This window comes from Schistocerca serialis, chromosome 9, assembly GCF_023864345.2.
Source record: "Schistocerca serialis cubense isolate TAMUIC-IGC-003099 chromosome 9, iqSchSeri2.2, whole genome shotgun sequence".
Taxonomy (NCBI): domain Eukaryota; kingdom Metazoa; phylum Arthropoda; class Insecta; order Orthoptera; family Acrididae; genus Schistocerca; species Schistocerca serialis.
This window is the reverse complement of record NC_064646.1, coordinates 428,125,801-428,144,124: the sequence shown is the minus strand read 5'-3', so window position 1 is coordinate 428,144,124 and position 18,324 is coordinate 428,125,801. Positions and strand designations below refer to the sequence as shown.

At 37.0% G+C, this 18,324-nt stretch overlaps 1 protein-coding gene across 2 annotated transcripts in view; it reads right to left on the bottom strand.

Moving 5' to 3' along the window:
* Positions 1-4,523: 4,523 nt before the first annotated feature.
* The window catches only part of LOC126418453 (ras-related protein Rab-35), a 98,570-nt gene continuing 84,769 nt past the window's right edge, over positions 4,524-18,324 (bottom strand). The window contains exon 6 of one of the 2 annotated variants that reach the window (XM_050085219.1): positions 4,524-5,544. The gene's annotated coding sequence lies outside the window, so the exon portion shown is untranslated. Of the gene's footprint in view, positions 7,005-18,324 lie in introns of both variants that reach the window. The other variant, XM_050085218.1, reaches the window with a different exon arrangement.

Genomic DNA, 18,324 nt, shown 5'->3' with positions numbered 1-18,324 from the left:
CAAGCATTAATTACCCTCCATATAGGAAAGACTGTGTTTGAGCAAGGTTTTCTGATTGTTAGTGATCTCAACGAGGAGATACTCCTGGGAATGGATTGGATCCTAAAGAATAATACATATTTTGACTGGGTTAATTCAAAGGTCTGGTACGGAATTGACCGTTGTGAGAGTGAAGTTCAAATTTCTGGTCATGCTAAGCTACATCTAAGAACTGGTGATACTACAACTAACAAAGTGTGTGGCTATGAGATAGAAGTAAAGAAAGGAGTTTTAGATTATGATCTTACAGGTGTTGATGTTACTGTTAAAGACTTTGATCATTTGGTTAGTGATAAGGTCAATGAGGCTGATAGGCTTACTGAATATGAAAAATCTGAACTTGAAAGTGTGTTGAGAGAGTTTGAAGATATTTTCAGTGAAAAGCCAGGTAGTTAAGAATTATTCTTGTAAGCTTTGGCTGAAGCAGCATCAGCCGTTCTTCATAAGACCATACTCAGTAGCTATATGTAAGAAACAAATTGTGGAGAGGAAACCTTAAAAGTTACAAGAGTGGGGAACTATTGAAAGAAGCATAAGCCAGTGCAACAATCCTCTAGTTGTCGTATCCAAAAGAGACAGCGGAGTCAGGCTTGTACCTGATTCCAGACATCTAAACAAATATTTGGAAAGGGAGACAGGTCACCCAGAGTCAATGGAAGAATTATTAAATAAATTCCATGGTGCCAGGTATTTTACTTGTTTGGATCTGACATCAGGCTTCCATCAGTTCACTCTCGATCCTAGTTCCAGAAAATACACCGCCTTTTTATTCTCTGGAAAAAGTTACCAGTACTGTGTAGTTCCTTTTGGTCTCAACGTGTCAGTTGCAGAATTTATAAGAGCCTTTGATTTAGTGTTAGGTAGTGATATACTATCGAAACTGGTTATTTATGTTGATGACATCCTCGTTACGAGTAATTCATTGAACAAGCATATCAAGACAATTAAGGAGACAGCAATGAAAGTCAGAAAAGGACGTATGACCCTCAAATTGGCTAAATGTAGATTTGGGGTTAAATCTTTGAACTTCTTGGGTCACATCATCGGTGAGGAAGGAATTCTGTCCAATGCAGATAAAATTAAAGCTATTGCCGATTTTCCCAGACCTAGAAATAAAAAGGAATTAAGCTCCTTCTATGGATTATGTAACTTCTACTGTAAATACATAAGATCACAAGTCCTGAATGCACCATGTTTACTTCATTTAGTGGAAAAGAACACATTATGGGAATGGTCTACAGAATGTCAAACAGTTTTTGATGAGATCAAAACACAGCTTTGCAATAGTCAGATTCTATTTAGGCCTGATCTTTCCTTACCATTTTGCCTTATGAAAAATAGTTGTGATTATAGACTTGGTGCCTATATTTTTCAGCAGAAGGAGATTGATGGTCAGATGGAACAATGCGCAGTAAGTCTTGCAAGCAGAAGTTTACTTAAGCACGAGAGGAATTACACGGTCACTGAGAAAGAGTTGCTAGCAATTGTGTAGGGTTTCAAGAAATTTAGGAACTATCTCACTGGACAGAAATTAGTCGTATTCTCTGATCACAGAGCTCTGAGCTATTTACAGGAATGTAAGCTGTACCATAACCAGATCACTCGCTGGGCATTATTTCTTCAGCAATTTGATTACGCTATTGCCCGTATCAAAGGTGAGCAAAATTGTGTTGCTGATGCCTTATCTAAGTTGCCAGTTGGTAATGATCAGGAGAATGTTGAGATTCAGGAGGACAAAAACTTTAGAATTATGTTTATTAAGGGAGTAAAGTGTGAGAGAGAAATTAGAAAAATTTGTGGACAATTACGGAGACACCAAAACCAAGATGCTTAGTGAAAAGCTTACTCAGTAAGAAAGGTGAAGATAAAGTTGGACAGTATTACCAGGTGCACATGGGTATTTTGTTCAGGAGACACAGACCAGACTCTGATAACTGGAAGCTATGTTGGCCCAAACACACAGAATTACCAATTAAGTTTATACATGAGAGTTTTGGCCACTGTGGTAGTATGAAATGCACTCAAAAGCTACAAGAAAATGTTTATTTCAATAATATAGCCAGGAGAGTAAAGTGTTGGCTAGCTTCTTGTGATAGATGCCAGAGAGTAAAGGTAACAAACCAGTGCCATAATGGTGTTTTAAATAGCATTATACCCAAAGGTAAATCTGTTGGGGTTGACTTCTTTGGACAATTACCTCGTTCCAAAGAAGGATACAGTTACATCTTTGTCATGATTGATTTGTTTAGTAAATTAGTTAAGTAGTATCCACTGAAAAAGGCTACCAATATGAAAATTATACAATGTTTTGAAAATGATTATTTCACCAATGCTGGCAAACCTAAAGCTGTATTGTCTGACAATGGAAGCCAGTTCATCTCACATGTACGGAAACAGTTTATGACAGATCACAACATCAAATATATTTGCATTTCTATTTACTCACCATCTTGCAATCCTACTGAAAGATACATGCGTGAGATTGGTTGGCTTTGTATGACTTACTGTTCCAAAGATCCTTCAAATTGGTACTCATATGTAACACAATTTGAGGATATTCTCAACCATCTGCAACACACAACAACTGGATTTACTCCTTATGAGATACATTACAATAAAAAACCAACTAATTTATTGTATGAACTAGTTAAGTTTCCCAAGTGTTCTGAGTTGTCTCCTGCTGAGAGAGAAGACATTGTGAGGAGAAATATGGAGATGTATCACAGCAAGTAGTTAAAGCATGACAAAAATGTTAAGGTGATTCAGTACAAAGTTGGTGACCCGGTGTTAACAGAAAGTTATGAGAAATCAAAAGCTATAAATAAGGAGATAAAGTTTTTTGATATTTATATAGGTCCTTTTGAAATTAGTGAAATGCCACATCCCAATGCGTACAGACTCATCTATCCTAGATCCAGGAAAGTGTTTGAATTGAGAAACATAGTGCAGCTTAAACCATATGCATCACAAAGTTACACCTCAGTACCACATCACTCATATACAGATTGACACATTTGATTTTTTTGTTGTTTTTTGCATATATTTGAAAGTGGTGAATTTTGTCTTTTGAAAATCTGTGAGTGATGCATTTGAAAACTTCTTTTCAGTGCTGAGACAAATTATATTGAGAATGTAGATTGATGGAGAAAGTGTTTCACATTTATACATCAGCTTATGATATTTGACAAACCTATCAGGAATTTTGACTCGGACGATGATTTTCAACATCTTCATGATTCTATGCTTGCTTGAACACACTGCTTTATAGTGAAGATGAATTGTTGATTGTTACATGTTCCATGCATATTTCGGCATATACTACAATTATTTGATGATATTATGAAGTGATGATCTTACTTATGCCTTGGTTTTGTGAATATTGTTGCTACTCGATCCAGGGGGACAGCAGCAGATGGATAAAACTAGTTTCAGGAACTGAAAAGTCAGTAATATATCCGAGACCAGCTAATATAAAGGACCAAATTTGAGAGCAGACACCTCTCTGCAAGAGATCTGGCCTCTGGCAAAAGTGAATTTACGTAAAGAGAAAACTTCTGTAAGTAATTTACAATGTCGTTTATACTTATTAACTTCTGTTACATTAATTCTAATAAATTTTCACTGTTTAACTTGTTTGATAAAATATGTTTCAATGCCTCACACTAATGTATGGAAAACTTTATGGCATTGTGTTATGACAGTTTCCTTATAGAACTGTAGAATGAACCGTTTCATGCCACTTTACTAGTTTCATGTAAATTTTGCATTTTGGTTATTTTTGTTCAGGTGCTTAACACCATTTAATATAGTTTCATAACTTATGTTGTTAATTGTGTTTCACACAACATGACTCTCATATACTTCATTTATTAATTTGATTGGTGCATCACACCATTTAAAACTTATGTATGATTTTGTGCTTACACTTTTTGTATTTCTACATTAATAGCTGCTTAACACCATTTTAATGTTGTTTTTACGATTTATGTTTGACAATGTGCTGCACACAATTCAATTTGCATTTTGAAAGTTTCTTATGTAGGGTTTGAAACTTATTGACTCTTGTTCGTCTACCACTGGTGCTGGAATTTTGCTTACTTTTCCAGATTTCACATGCACTCCACCTGCTGGCTGTAGAAGAGTTTTCCACTAACTGACAGTAGTAAAAGCTCTTCAGGGGGTATTGAAATGGAGCCACCTTCCCATTACTATGAGCAGATCTTAATGTCTACTTTGAGATTTATGCCAATTGTTAATCAAATCTTATTATGCATTTTCTAGTGTGACAGAATTATCAATATTAATTTTAGTGGTTACATCATTAATCTTCCATTTCCAAAGATGTTAATGTTTTGTCAATTGTTTGTTCTTTGGAGGAGATGGGTTTTGGAGGGAAGTTGGAATGGCAGTTGAATGCATGTGGCTGATGATGGAACAATTGGACTTTGAAAATTTTTTGTATTTTTCGTGAATAAACGATGATGCCTCATAATTCTGCAGATTATTATTGCAACATATACATATAGGAAGACCAGCTGCAGCAACCTACATTTAAAGGAATTTAGGTTAAGCATTCCTTAACCAGCCACAAAGAAACATGTGCTTAATTCTGTAAGTGCCGATCTTACTATTCGATGCAATCTTTAACATGATAGTAATTGGAATGCTTCCCAAGGTAGTGGGAACATTTCACAGTGAGCACACATTACTCTGCAGGAAAGCAAAATGGACATGAATATCAAAATACAATATAATATGCACATTTATATATACATATATATTTCACACTGTGGATTTGTTTGTCTTTACAGCCAGATCAACACACGATTGACACATTACAATAATACAAAAACTGTCAAGATTAAATTTGTTTTAAAACATTTGGACGACCTGATATGCACTTGTATTTGAAACAGTATCGGTTACATTATTTCTTACAATACATGTACATAGAGCAAAGAAATTCTACTTTAAATTATTCCAAAACAATTTATGAAAGTCAAGTTTGTAATAACATTTAGTTACTCCTGTATGCTCAGTTTTAAATGTTTTTCTCAGTTAAGTATGAAAAAAAGAAAAAGAACTACTATTCAAAGTTATTTTCATAAATGCAGAAATCTTTAAAATAAAGTCAATGAAACAATGATTTTGCCTTTGTTTCATTAGCACATCTTCACACGTAAAAAGACACGACTTAAGTATAGTTTGCTGGGATGTGATGATATACTTTGTGTCAAAAAGTGAACTCTTTTTTTAATTCTAATATTACAAGTGGTCTTAGGAAAGAAAAAAATTCATATCCCAGATGTATAAAACAGACCCGAAAAAATTTGCTCTATATTTCATATACTAATTTTGTATCTCCAACACATCAATGACTGTTGCCGCAAGATGATCTTATCTCCTCACCAACATAATGCATGGTTGTAAGAGGCTTTCAAGTGCAAAACTACAAAGTTCAGTATACTGGTAACATTTAAGATACATACTGAGGTACAGGGTCTTCTGCAAATAAACAAATAATTAAATCAATACATGGAAGTTGCTATAAATCTGCTAAAAATTGAAGATGCATAAAAGCAAAACAGCTATGTTAAAAAAATACTTCTCAGCAACAGTGTGAAACATCTTTTCATCTCAACTAATCTGTTATCTACATTGCTATTAATTAAAGAGTCTGTAGTACTCATTTTATTTTTTACTGTGCATGTCAAATCTGCTTACAAATATGTTAATTATTGCAACACATCTGTAACAACGTACTTTCAGATGTGAAAATGAAAGTACTACAACTGCAACTGGTAAACAAATACTGGGACAGAAACACCATATCATTGGAATTTTTGTACCCTGGAAAATTATTTAAAAACCTGCAACTGGAATGTACTTAGAAAATGTAATTAAATATGAAATACGATACGGGTTTCAAGAACATTTAACACTCATTTATAAATGCACTCTCTTCATATAGTATTCATTGACAGCAAGAGGTAAAGAGCAAAGCTGATGATGCTATGCAGTATCTGTTGTTGACAATTATTGGTACCCTGTAACTGCATCCAAATTCCATGAAATAATAGGACAACTTGTTTTAAAATATTTAATTTTGTTTCATGCATCATCAATGAATTACAACATCCACAATACTGTAATGCTTTTGAGAACTTCTGACTTATCTACACAACAAAACAAGGCATATATGCCTTACATCTGTAACAATTCATTCACATTTATAGAATACTAATACAATACAAAATTTATTGCATGAAAAATAAATAAAAATATATTCTTTATTTTTCCTATACATTAGTAAATTATTTGAATACATAGAAATGTATGTAAAAATACCAAAGTGTATAACTAGAAATATAATACAATGATTTCTTGATTTCAAATACATGCAGAAAATTAAGAATGACAACATATTTCATATTTGGCATTATGCAACATCTATAAATGCAGACATGCATACACGAATTTCCTCACTTATATTTAGAAAATACTTTTGTTACAGAACTTCGATAATTTCAGACACTCGAAGCAAATGTACAACATGCACACCATCCATACATGCACGCAGTTTCACTCTATAGAGTATTCTCTAAACAATGTGTCTTTTCTGCTTATTTTTCACTCCTGTCACTCAATGCTTATCCTGTCAGACATTCTATAAATATTTGTGGGTGAAAAGGACCTACGACTGTTGACCCAATGTAGCAAATCAAAATGACGAAACACCACACACTTTCATCCTTAGCTGCAGCTGAATTCCTCAAGGACATTTTCGTCGGTTGGAAAAACTTGATTTGATACGATTTTTATGTAATATGTACACCAAACATCAAATTTAAGGAAAAGAAAGCAGTGCTGACAGAGCAATCTGTTCAATGCTGTTCTGCACACTTTGCAGCACTCCTTGAAACATTCTTGAAGTTTTCTGCTCCACACCAGGGAAAAATGTACACCTGAAATGGAAAAAACATTTATTCACTTAAATACTTTTAAAGATGGCTATTTGAAGAAGAACGGTTTGCTAGTATTTTAGTTTGGAGATTCTTTTTTCACATCTCCCCCCCCCCCCCCCCCGCCCCCTCCCTCCCACCCCGGCAAGCAGGCAGGGGGGGGAAAAAGCACGGCCAACCAATGTTCTTGGGGTGATGCAAGAAAAGCATTCACAGTCCAAGTTGATCAAGACTTGCTACAATAAAACTTGTTATGCTGAAATAAACGTACTACTCGATCTTGAATCACATGAAATGACTGATTCCCTTATTGAAGGCTAAAAACCCAGAAATCCACTACCAAATAACTATAGAGTGGCGCACATAAAACCGGTCTGAACCAGAATGCGCATGCGCGTGAGTAGCATTACTAGCTTTTTGGTTTCTTTGCCACCTTCCAACAGCAATATTGTTTGAGTAGTTCATACGGAAAGTAGTCGATATAAACCGTGTACATCATTGTCATGCCTTACTCCGTTGAAGAACGTCTATTCATTGTTGAAGAGTATGTGCGGTCTGAAACCATTAAAGTTGTTTGTGACACCTTTCATGAAAAGTTTCCTGAAAGTAATATTCCTGCAAAATCAATGATTCAGGATCTAGTGAGACAGTGGTGTTCGACAGGTAGTGTTGTTAATTCAAAGAGAAATAAGGCACCGATTGTACGTACACCTGAAGTTGTGGCAAGCGTGATGGCACACATTGAAAGTAGTCCCTACAAGTCAACACGACGATTATCACAGCAATGTGGAATATCTCGCAGGTCATGTCAATGCATCTTTCATGGCTTAAAAACGAAACCTTACTCTGTGAGTGTTGTTCAGCAAATAAAAGAAGCGGACAAGGGTAAGAGTACACATTACTGTAATTGGTTGCTGGTAAATGTTGCTGGGGGACATGTTGATCCATTCCTCCTTTTTTCGATGGATGAAGCTTGGTTTCATCTGTCGGGTTACGTTAATTCACAAAACACAAGACGCTGAGCTACAGAGAATCCCCCATGGCATAATGCAAAAGCCGTTACATGATTTAAAAATTGGTGTATGGTGTGCTGAATGGAAATGGAAGAGGATGTAGATGAAGATGAAATAGGAGATATGATACCGAGTGAAGAGTTTGACGGAGCACTGATAGACCTGAGTCGAAACAACGCCCTGGGAGTAGACAACATTCCATTAGAACTACTGACAGCCTTGAGAGAGCCAGTCCTGGCAAAACTCTACCATCTGGTGAGCAAGATGTATGAGACAGGTGAAATACCCTCAGACTTCAAGAAGAATATAGTAATTCCAATCCCAAAGAAAGCAGGTGTTGACAGATGTGAAAATTACCGAACTATCAGTATAATAAGTCACAGCTGCAAAGTACTAACATGAATTCTTTACAGACGAATGGAAAAGCTGATGGAAGCCAACCTCGGGGAAGATCAGTTTGGATTCTGTAGAAATGTTGGAACACGTGAGGCAATACTGACCCTATGACTTATCTTAGAAGAAAGGTTAAGGAAAGGCAAACCTACGTTTCTAGCACTTGTAGACTTAGAGAAAGCTTTTGACAATATTGACTGGAATACTCTCTTTCAAATTCTGAAGGTGGCAGGGGTAAAATACAGGGAGCGAAAGGCTATTTACAATTTGTACAGAAAGCAGATGGCAGTTATAACAGTCGAGGGGCATGAAAGGGAAGCTGTGGTTGGGAAGGGAGTGAGACAGGGTTGTAGCCTATCCCCGATGTTATTCAATCTGTATATTGAGCAAGCAATAAAGGAAACAAAAGAAAAGTTCGGAGTAGGTATTAAAACCCATGGAGAAGAAATAAAATCTTTGAGGTTCGCTGATGATATTGTAATTCTGTCAGAGACAGCAAAGGACTTGGAAGAGCTGTTGAACGGAATGGACAGTGTCTTGAAAGGAGGATATAAGATGAACATCAACAAAAGCAAAACGAAGATAATGGAATGTAGTCAAATTAAATCGCGTGATGCTGAGGGAATTAGATTAGGAAATGAGACACTTAAAGTTATAAAGAAGTTTTGCTATTTAGGGAGTAAAATAACTGATTATGGTCGAAGTAGAGAGGATATAAAATGTAGACTGGCAATGGCAAGGAAATCGTTTCTGAAGAAGAAAAATTTGTTAACATCGAGTATAGATTTAAGTGTCAGGAAGTCGTTTCTGAAAGTATTTGTATGGAGTGTAGCCATGTATGGAAGTGAAACATGGACGATAACTAGTCTGGACAAGAAGAGAATAGAAGCTTTCGAAATGTGGTGCTACAGAAGAATTTAACTAATGAGGAGGTATTGAATAGAACTGGGGAGAAGAGAAATTTGTGGCACAACTTGATTAGAAGACGGGATCGGTTGGTAGGACATGTTCTGAGGCATCAAAGGATCAGCAATTTAGTATTGGAAGGCAGCGTGGAGGGTAAAAATTGTAGAGGGAGACCAAGAGATGAATACACTAAGCAGATTCAGAAGGATGTAGGTTGCTCTAGGTACTGGGAGATGAAGCTTGCACAGGATGAGTGGCATGGAGAGCTGCATCAAACCAGTCTCAGGACTGAAGACCCCAACAACAACATACTGCAATTAAGCATATTATGTTGTATTTTAGATATTATATGGATGGGAAAATGCTAGGCTGAAAGAGCTATTGGAAAACAAGGAGGGAGAGGAGGAGGAAGCTGAGGATGAGGAGGATCACTAACTGCACAAACCACTATCTGTTGCTGATGGGGGTAAGGAGTCTGATGGTCAAATAGCAGAGAGTGATGTAATATCGATTCAAATGAGGATGCTAGCAATGATGGAATCAACGGACATGATAAAATTTACTTCTGAAAAAATGGTGTCAGCAAGTGGATGAAGAATCCTCCAGATTCGCAGTATTTGGAATCAGATCTTGGAACATCATTAAAGAAGCTCCTGGACCCATGAGAAATGCAAAGACTCCCAATGAAGCCCTCAGCCTTTTCATTACAACAGAGATTGTCCAGATCATCGTCGACTACACCTACAAGAAGGCAGAGCTGTACTGAAAACTACAAGATCAAGGCAGGTAGTCTGAATGGGAAGACAGACAAATCTGAGGTCATGACTCTCCTCGTGCTTCTCTATCTAATAGGAGGATTCAAAACTGGACAAGTGAACCTGGCAAGCTCCTGGTCCACCAATGGGACCAGTGTTGAGATCTTTCCCCCTGATGATGACCATGACTTGAGTCAGATTCCTCCTGCACTGTCTCCAGTTTGACGATCTCAGTACCTGACAGGCTCAGGGTGCACAGTAATAACACTGTCCAATCCGTGAAGTCTTCGACCACTTTAACTAGAACTGCCAGGAGAGTTATATCCTTGATAGCAACGTTACGACTGATGAGAAACTAGAGAGTTTCTGTGACCAATGCTCTTTCATTCAACACATCCTGACAAAGCCGGGCAAGTACGGTATCAAGATCTTTGCCACGTGCAACGCTAATGTGTTCTACAACTTCTGCATGGAGGTGTACGTCAGAAAGCAACCTGAAGGAGTTTTCCACTAGAGCAACTTCCCATCTGATGCGACTGAATGCCTCATAGCCAGGCTATCTGGATCGGGAAGAAACCTAATGAAAGACAACTGGTACACCAACATTCAACGTGGCCACTACACTTTTATGCAAGCACAAGATAACCCTGGTTGAAATGGTTAGGAAAAACAAAAAAGAAATCCCTAAGGCCTTCACTGAGGCCATTGTCCACCCAGTTTGCAGCAGCGGAATTAGAATAAAATGGGTGCCTACCCTTCCTCGATATCCTGATGAAGAAGAAAATGGACGGCACACTAGGACACAATGTCTACCAAACGAAAACACACACACACACACACACACACACACACACACACACACACACACACACAGACACAGACCTGAACCTCAACACCAACAGCTGCCATCATCCAGCACAATGGAAATCTGTGCTCACTACCCGTTTCTGCAGAGCTCATGGCATATGTGACAAGGACAGTTTATCTACTGAGATTCAACACCTGAAGAAAACCTTCCAGAAGAATGGCTGCACTGAAACACAGATTAGATGCACCCTCAAGATGAGCGAGGAGGAGGAGGAGGAGGAGGACTTCAGGTCGAAGACAACAACAAGGGCCAGGTGCTGCTTCCATATGCAGGGCCACCCACAGCAAAGATTGCCAAAATACTGAAGAAGAACAAGATGATAATCATCTTCCGTCCTCCAGCAAAAATCAGGAATATGCTGGGCTCAATGAAGGTCAACTTGGATCTAAGAACATTGGGTGTCTACGGTATTTCCTGTGAATGTGGAAAACAATATATCGGACTAGTGCAGCATTGCATCACACAATCTCTGAACACGTGAGAAGTTTTCGCCTCTGACAAAAGGAAAAATCTGCGGTAGTGGATCACAGCCTCAGTGTAAAACACAAGTTTCAGTTGGAACAAACTAAGATGCTGTGTAGAGTGAAAGGTTTCTGGGACTATTATTAAAGAGGTGGTGAAGATACGAATCAGTGAAACCTGATCAACTGGGATAGCGGCTTCCAACTCAGCACCGCATGGAACACAACTTTAACAAGCATATGACGAGAGTGCACCGATCGAGGCAGGTCGGAACCCAGCACTTGCAGTCTCCTCCCCCCTACCATATGTAGTGAACTATGTAGTTATAGTAACTTATTAGTTTTGCTTATGCTACCTCACTTTTCTACAGATTGTAAGTAACTCATGATTTGTATTTTATTATGTCCTTTCGTCAAAAGTTTCTTTACAGTGTTACCTGTCAATATTTAGAGTAGTGTTTCAATTAACTGATCATTTGAAAAGCTGAAGCTCTGAGTACAAGTCTCAGTCAATTCCTGAGCATTTATCCAGTTCTTAATACAATTTTCTTTGTGGTTTATGAGTTAGCACTTGTGATACTTCCACTTTATATTCGAGTTATGATTTTTTCGTACGAGACTCTGGAATCTGAAATGAACATTATAGCATTTTTTTTCTGTCTAAAATTATTTGTCATCCAATGAAACTTTGATTTTTTATGGTGTGTAGTAGTTTTGAGAATGTGTATGGAAAGCACCAAACCATTTCCACAAAATAACTGCAATTTCTTGTGCTGTATACAATTTACTTGTGTTTTAATGTGGTAGATATTTTTCTGATGTTTAATGTTATTTTTGTCTATGTACTGAATTTTCATGTGAGCCCACTGAATCAATGTGTTTTACGTATATGTAAAAGAAGAATTTAAATATGAACAATGTACAAAAAGACAGATTGCTAATTACCATAAAGACGACACACACACACACACACACACACACACACACACACACACACACACACACTCTTCCATGTAAAGGGAATCATGTAAACGTATGGAAATAAAGGTGATCTATTTCTCATTTTTAACTACCTAGTCATTTCATCCCTTGTGGAAATAAGGATAAATTGCTGAATAGTGAATGTTTAAAGAGGAATTAGATGCCAATGTTTGTAGAGGTACAGATAGTTATCAAACTGTATCTAAAATTATATATTGCCATGACAATGTACAAACTATTTTCATTGTACTATGATGGGCTACATCTCCAAACATACCTTATATTTTGATAATGCGAATTATGGAGCATATTCTTTTTATAAATTCTGCTTTTATTACAACTAAGCAGATTAAGTAGTATTAAGAGGTTCAATCAACAATCACAAAACTCTAAGCTTGTCTTAAAATAAGGAGTAGTCAAAGTTTTAATCATTGTCCCGAAAAAATAAAGTTATATAATTAATTTTTTGTTGTTTGCATGTGAATGCCTGCAGCCCTGGTACACAGTAGAATCGCCGCCATAGCATTCAGAAAATAGTACAGAAACGAAGTTTGTAAGGGCACTTCATTTTTGAACAACATTTTGTCAATCTGTAATTTGACAGCAGAACCATTATTAGTACCTGTATACAATAATAAATGCTCATGCCCCAACAAATGAAAAAAAATTGTCTAACAAAAAGGAATAGGTAGATAAATTTTGGGACCTTCTACAACAAACTGTGAACAGAGTAAATAAAAAGAATGTAAAAATCTTATTGGGAGATTTCAATGCTCTGTTGGGAAAAGAAAGGAAATATAAAGATATAATTGGAAAATGGAGTCCACATAAATTTACGAACAAAAACGGTCAAAGACTTTTAGAACTCTGCAGAGAACACAACCTTATATCTAAATCAACATACTTTAAGAGGAACCAAAGTAAACTTAAAACAGGGAAACATCCAGACTGGAGGAAGGGGGAGTGGCAGCTAGACCATGTCTGTATGGACAAAAATTTTCATAAGGAGATCCACAATGTTAAAGTACTGAGAGGAGTAGACACAGGCTCAGACCATTATATACTTAAAATTAAAATCAAATTCACTCTGTTAAAGAAGAGGACCGGAAAACTAATAAAATAAAATGGAGGTTTGACCCACATCACATAATAAATACCAACAAATAACACAAACCATCAAATTAACAGATGATCTAGAACAACTTGAGCCTAATCTTAAAAAAGAAGCAGAGAATCTAGCTCCCTTGAACCCCCGAAGGAAACATGCATGGTGGACATCAGAATGTGAAAAATTCCATGAAGATAGACACCAAGCATAGTTAAAGTTTCAAACACATGAAACTGAAGAAAATGGCATCAACCTAAAAAATGAAAGAGATTGTGGTAACTGACCCACCACTTGCAAACAAAATTACGATAGGAGAACAGGAAATAATAACATACAATCTAAATGAGAAGCCATCATGGCAGAATAGAATAAAAAACTGAACTACGCAAATTACATTACCAAAACTACATACAACAACAAAAGCCTATCTATAGATGCAAAATTAAAACAGTTACACAACCAGAAATAACGTATGCAGCTGAAACTATCTTCAAAACAACTAATACAGCAGAAATTGACAGAATACAAAAAATAGAAAGAAGAATAATTAGGACATGTATAAATAAACAGCATAAAATAAATGGAGAATAGCATCAAATGAAACAGTATATAAGAAAATAGAACCAGTCATGAGCACAATCAGGAAGAAATGCATCTCATTCTTTGGACATCTGATGAGAACTCCAGAAAACAGAATTAGTAAAAACATAATACAAAAATTGTGGAATAGCAAGAGCGACATTAAATGGATCACAGAAATTAAGGAAGATATAAAAGAACTCCAAATTACAGTAGATGACCTAAAAAAAGAAGACAGAGAAAACCAGAATACTGCAAGCCCACAAACCAGACTACAAATGAAAATCAATAAAAGGAGTACATGAAGAATGGTCTCAGATGAAGAAAGAAAGAAAATATCTGAAAGAATGAAGAAATATTGGGCAGACAGAAGAGCAAAACACATTTCATATAAGAATGGACTCTAATATACTACCTAAATATCATATTAAGTTATTGTTGAGCCAAATTGTATCTCCGTGCAACAACTTTTTTACAACTTTGTATTTTGACTAGAGTGGTCCAATGAAGGCCATATAATAAATAATAATAATAATAATTACCTACTTCTCAATGCAAATCAAATCAAACACTATTAATCCATAACCAAATCTTTCTGGATGCAAGAGCTGAATTAAAAGTAATGAATTTTGATCAACAAAATAGTGAATAAATTTTGTCTATATTCATCATCTAGCAGAAGAAACATATTTGGCATTCATATATGTTTGAAATCCCTGAATTATCATACATGTTACTGTGGTTTGTAGCAAATTTTTAAACACTTGCAGAGAAAAGCAGATTGGCACAGAAAATAAAATTCTGGTAACAGAAGGTGGTGGGGACTGCGCACTAACATAAATGGAAATGCGACGTCTCATTTCCAATTTTATTTGTATTTTTTTTTTAAAGCAACAATTTTGAAGTTAGGCCGCACTATAATAAAAACTTACTGAATAACAGTTCACAGATTAATAAAACAACAATAGCCATAATCATCAAACCAGACCTGTTAACAGGAAAGGAAAAATGAGCTAACAATATACAGTACATGGATTATCATCTCAGTAAATGTGATGCATGCTGTAAAAACAAACATTGTGTCGATTGTAAAGCATTAGTGCTCTCAAAAGTAATAATCTAGGTACAGAAGGAAAGAGACACACACACACACACACACACACACACACACACACACACCGTCTGACACATTTAAGAGAATGAAGACTTCATTAATACAGGGAGTACTTTCAGCTCGATCTCAATTTAATCTTATGCCTGGCCACTGACACCCAGACGAGGGGAATGTCTGAGTTATTCTAAGAAGTGGAGACAAACGAAAGAATAGAACATCAAGCGAGAGTTTCTACGATCATCATTTTAGAGTTACTCTAGGAGTAATACGGAATCTGTGGCTGTATTGGTGAACCAAAACATTAAGACCACCTGCTTAATAGTGTGCTGGTCCACCTTTGGAACACATCACAGGAGCAGTTCTGCATTGCATGGATTCATTAAGTTCTTGGTAGGTTTCTGGACATATGTGCACCAAATGTCTACAGACTCACACAATTCATATAAATTATGTGCTGTGGGTTTGTGGGTACAGATCTGGAGCTCGATAATGTCCCAGATGTGTTCAGGTTCAGGTAAAGCAAATCTGTTTGCCGATACATCAACACGAGTTCACTAATATGCTCCTCAAACCACTGTACTACAATTGTGGCAATGTGACACAGACACTTGTCGTACTGTAAGACGCCACCACATTGTGCATAAAGGCATGTAGGTGGTCCACAATAACGTTCATCTGGTCTACATTTGTCATACTGCCTTTGCTTCCTGCCAGAGGTCCCATGGAAGCCCAGGTGACTGTCCCTAAAGCATAATACCTGTCTGCATATATGGTTTGCAGGACATTTTGAGCAGCTATTTGTCTGGAAGACAGCATATACGGATGCAACCACTGACTTGTTCTGATGAGAAATGTGATTCATCCAAACAGATGACATGTTTACATTGATCCAAGGTCCACACTCTATGCTTCCATGCCCAATGCAATCTTGATGATCCCGTTGTGTCAACATGGGAACACATACGGGTTGGCTGCTGTGGAACCTTCCAGTCAATAATGTGCACTGAAATGTGTTGTTAAAAGCACTTGTGCCTGCACCAACACTGTACCTTGTCATCAGATCTGCCACAGATAGTGCTTTACATAGTTAGCAAGCCTCTGACCACCACACTTTGTATTTAGGCATGGATGTCAAACATCTTGTCACCTGCTTGTAGCTTCACCATCTTTATGTTCATTTCCAGTCACTGGGCCATAACAATTTGCCCTTTGTCTATGTCCAGGCCATAACAATTTGCCCTTTGTCTACGTCATCTGTCAATGGATTTCTCAATTTGCACTTGAATCATTGCTAGGATTCCAATTTGTCTTTGTTCCACTTACATACTTACTTCACCATGTAAAATGCCCTCACCACCATCATGGGGCATTCAGTGTAGTGGTGAACAGGGTCAATAATTTCACTCTGCAGTATATTGATTCAGGTCATTTATATAAGTTTACTCCAGCCACAGACCACTATGTTGTTCATCACTGTGCGTCAACTGCTGCATGGATGACTAATGAGATGGACCATGCCCTTGCAGAATTATCATTTCACTATCACATACAGATGACAGAAGAGAGCATCACAGCTGATGTCCCACCATGACAACTTGAGGCAATAGGAAACAAAGACAGAAGGTTACAAAATCATGAGACACATTTTGAGGTAGTGGTACTTATAAATTGTGGTCAGCACAGTAAACTACAGAGGAATCAACAATATATTGGTAATAGCAGGATCGAGATTCTAAGCTGGACAAGTTGAAACAAATGCATTTGTCTGAAATGTTTCCCCAGAATCCTCAGGTATATCTAGGTGTTTTTTGGTGACCTTGCTCCAATAGAAAAAACTGGAAGACTTGTGTGCTACAGCAAACAACAGACATTATACTGTTGGCTAACAAACAATAAAGACCTTTTGGGTCAGAAAAATATTTAGTGGGCCTTTCTAAATTTCCGACATAAAACCTGATCACTAGTAAGCTGCTGCAGAGACTTGGTCCATGACATTTACGAAAGTGAATAATAAAGCTGGACACCCCTTGGAATTCTATCTCCCATCAGCTGTGCAATCTGGCAACATTGTACAATGAACAAATGATTTCTTTAGCTTGAGCTTTTACAGCGCTGTATCTGCTCATGGTCTAGTGATAAATATAGCAGAATATACACACAAAGTCATGACTGAGTCTACTCGTTCCTTTATTTCTTTAATCGCTTTTCGGCTGTCAGTGAAAGGTATCTGCATGAACAAATGATAATTTGCTTCAGTTTCTAACCCATACATAAAAAGAACACTTTCCATGAAAGACCTTGCAGATGATTTAAGTTAAGAACCGTTCACACTCCAGAGCTTCCTTGCTCTACAGCAGCCACTAGCCATTAGCCTTTTGATGTCAGATCCCATTCAACAAGGTAAAAGTGACGTGGCACACCTTGGGTGCTTTTCTGCTCTCTTACTGATATGCATAAAATAGTTTCTTATTGTAAACTGAATATATGGGCAAAATACATCACCTGAACTGAGTGAACACTGTGCAGATACAAACCTTGCATACGTTACTATGAGTGTTATTATCTTATTTTAAGTTCTAGTATTTATCTTGCAATTACAAAATGGATTTTGAATACCTGCATCTTATGAATGTTGCTTAAGCACTGGGGCATTGTATGCCAAGTACTCTAACGTTCCTGCATGACAGTCACAGATTTTGCTGAAACTGTGTCAACATTCACACACATTTCTGAAGAATACTGGAAAAGTTTTACTTTCACCTATACAATACTTCTGGAGACATCCACTCGTTTGAACCCATAGCACAACTAATCAAAAGTACCCCCCCCCCCCCCCCCCCCCCCCGAGTTTTCAGAGACTGAGACATAATATCACCAGCAATAATTTCTAGGAAGAAAAACTATGCCATCTTGTACAGCTTTTTGCAATCTATTAAGTGAGATAATGAACAAGATTTCTTGAGTAATTATTTTGATATGGATAATTTGAAGCCAAAGTTAGCTTTAAAGGAGATAGAGAGAGAGAGAGAGAGAGAGAGAGAGAGAGAGAGAGAGAGAGAGAGAGAGAGAAGCTTGGAAAAAAATGAAGCTTAGCTTAGCTTGCAGGATAAACCTGAAACTTCGTATAACTTATCAATCCAAGGTT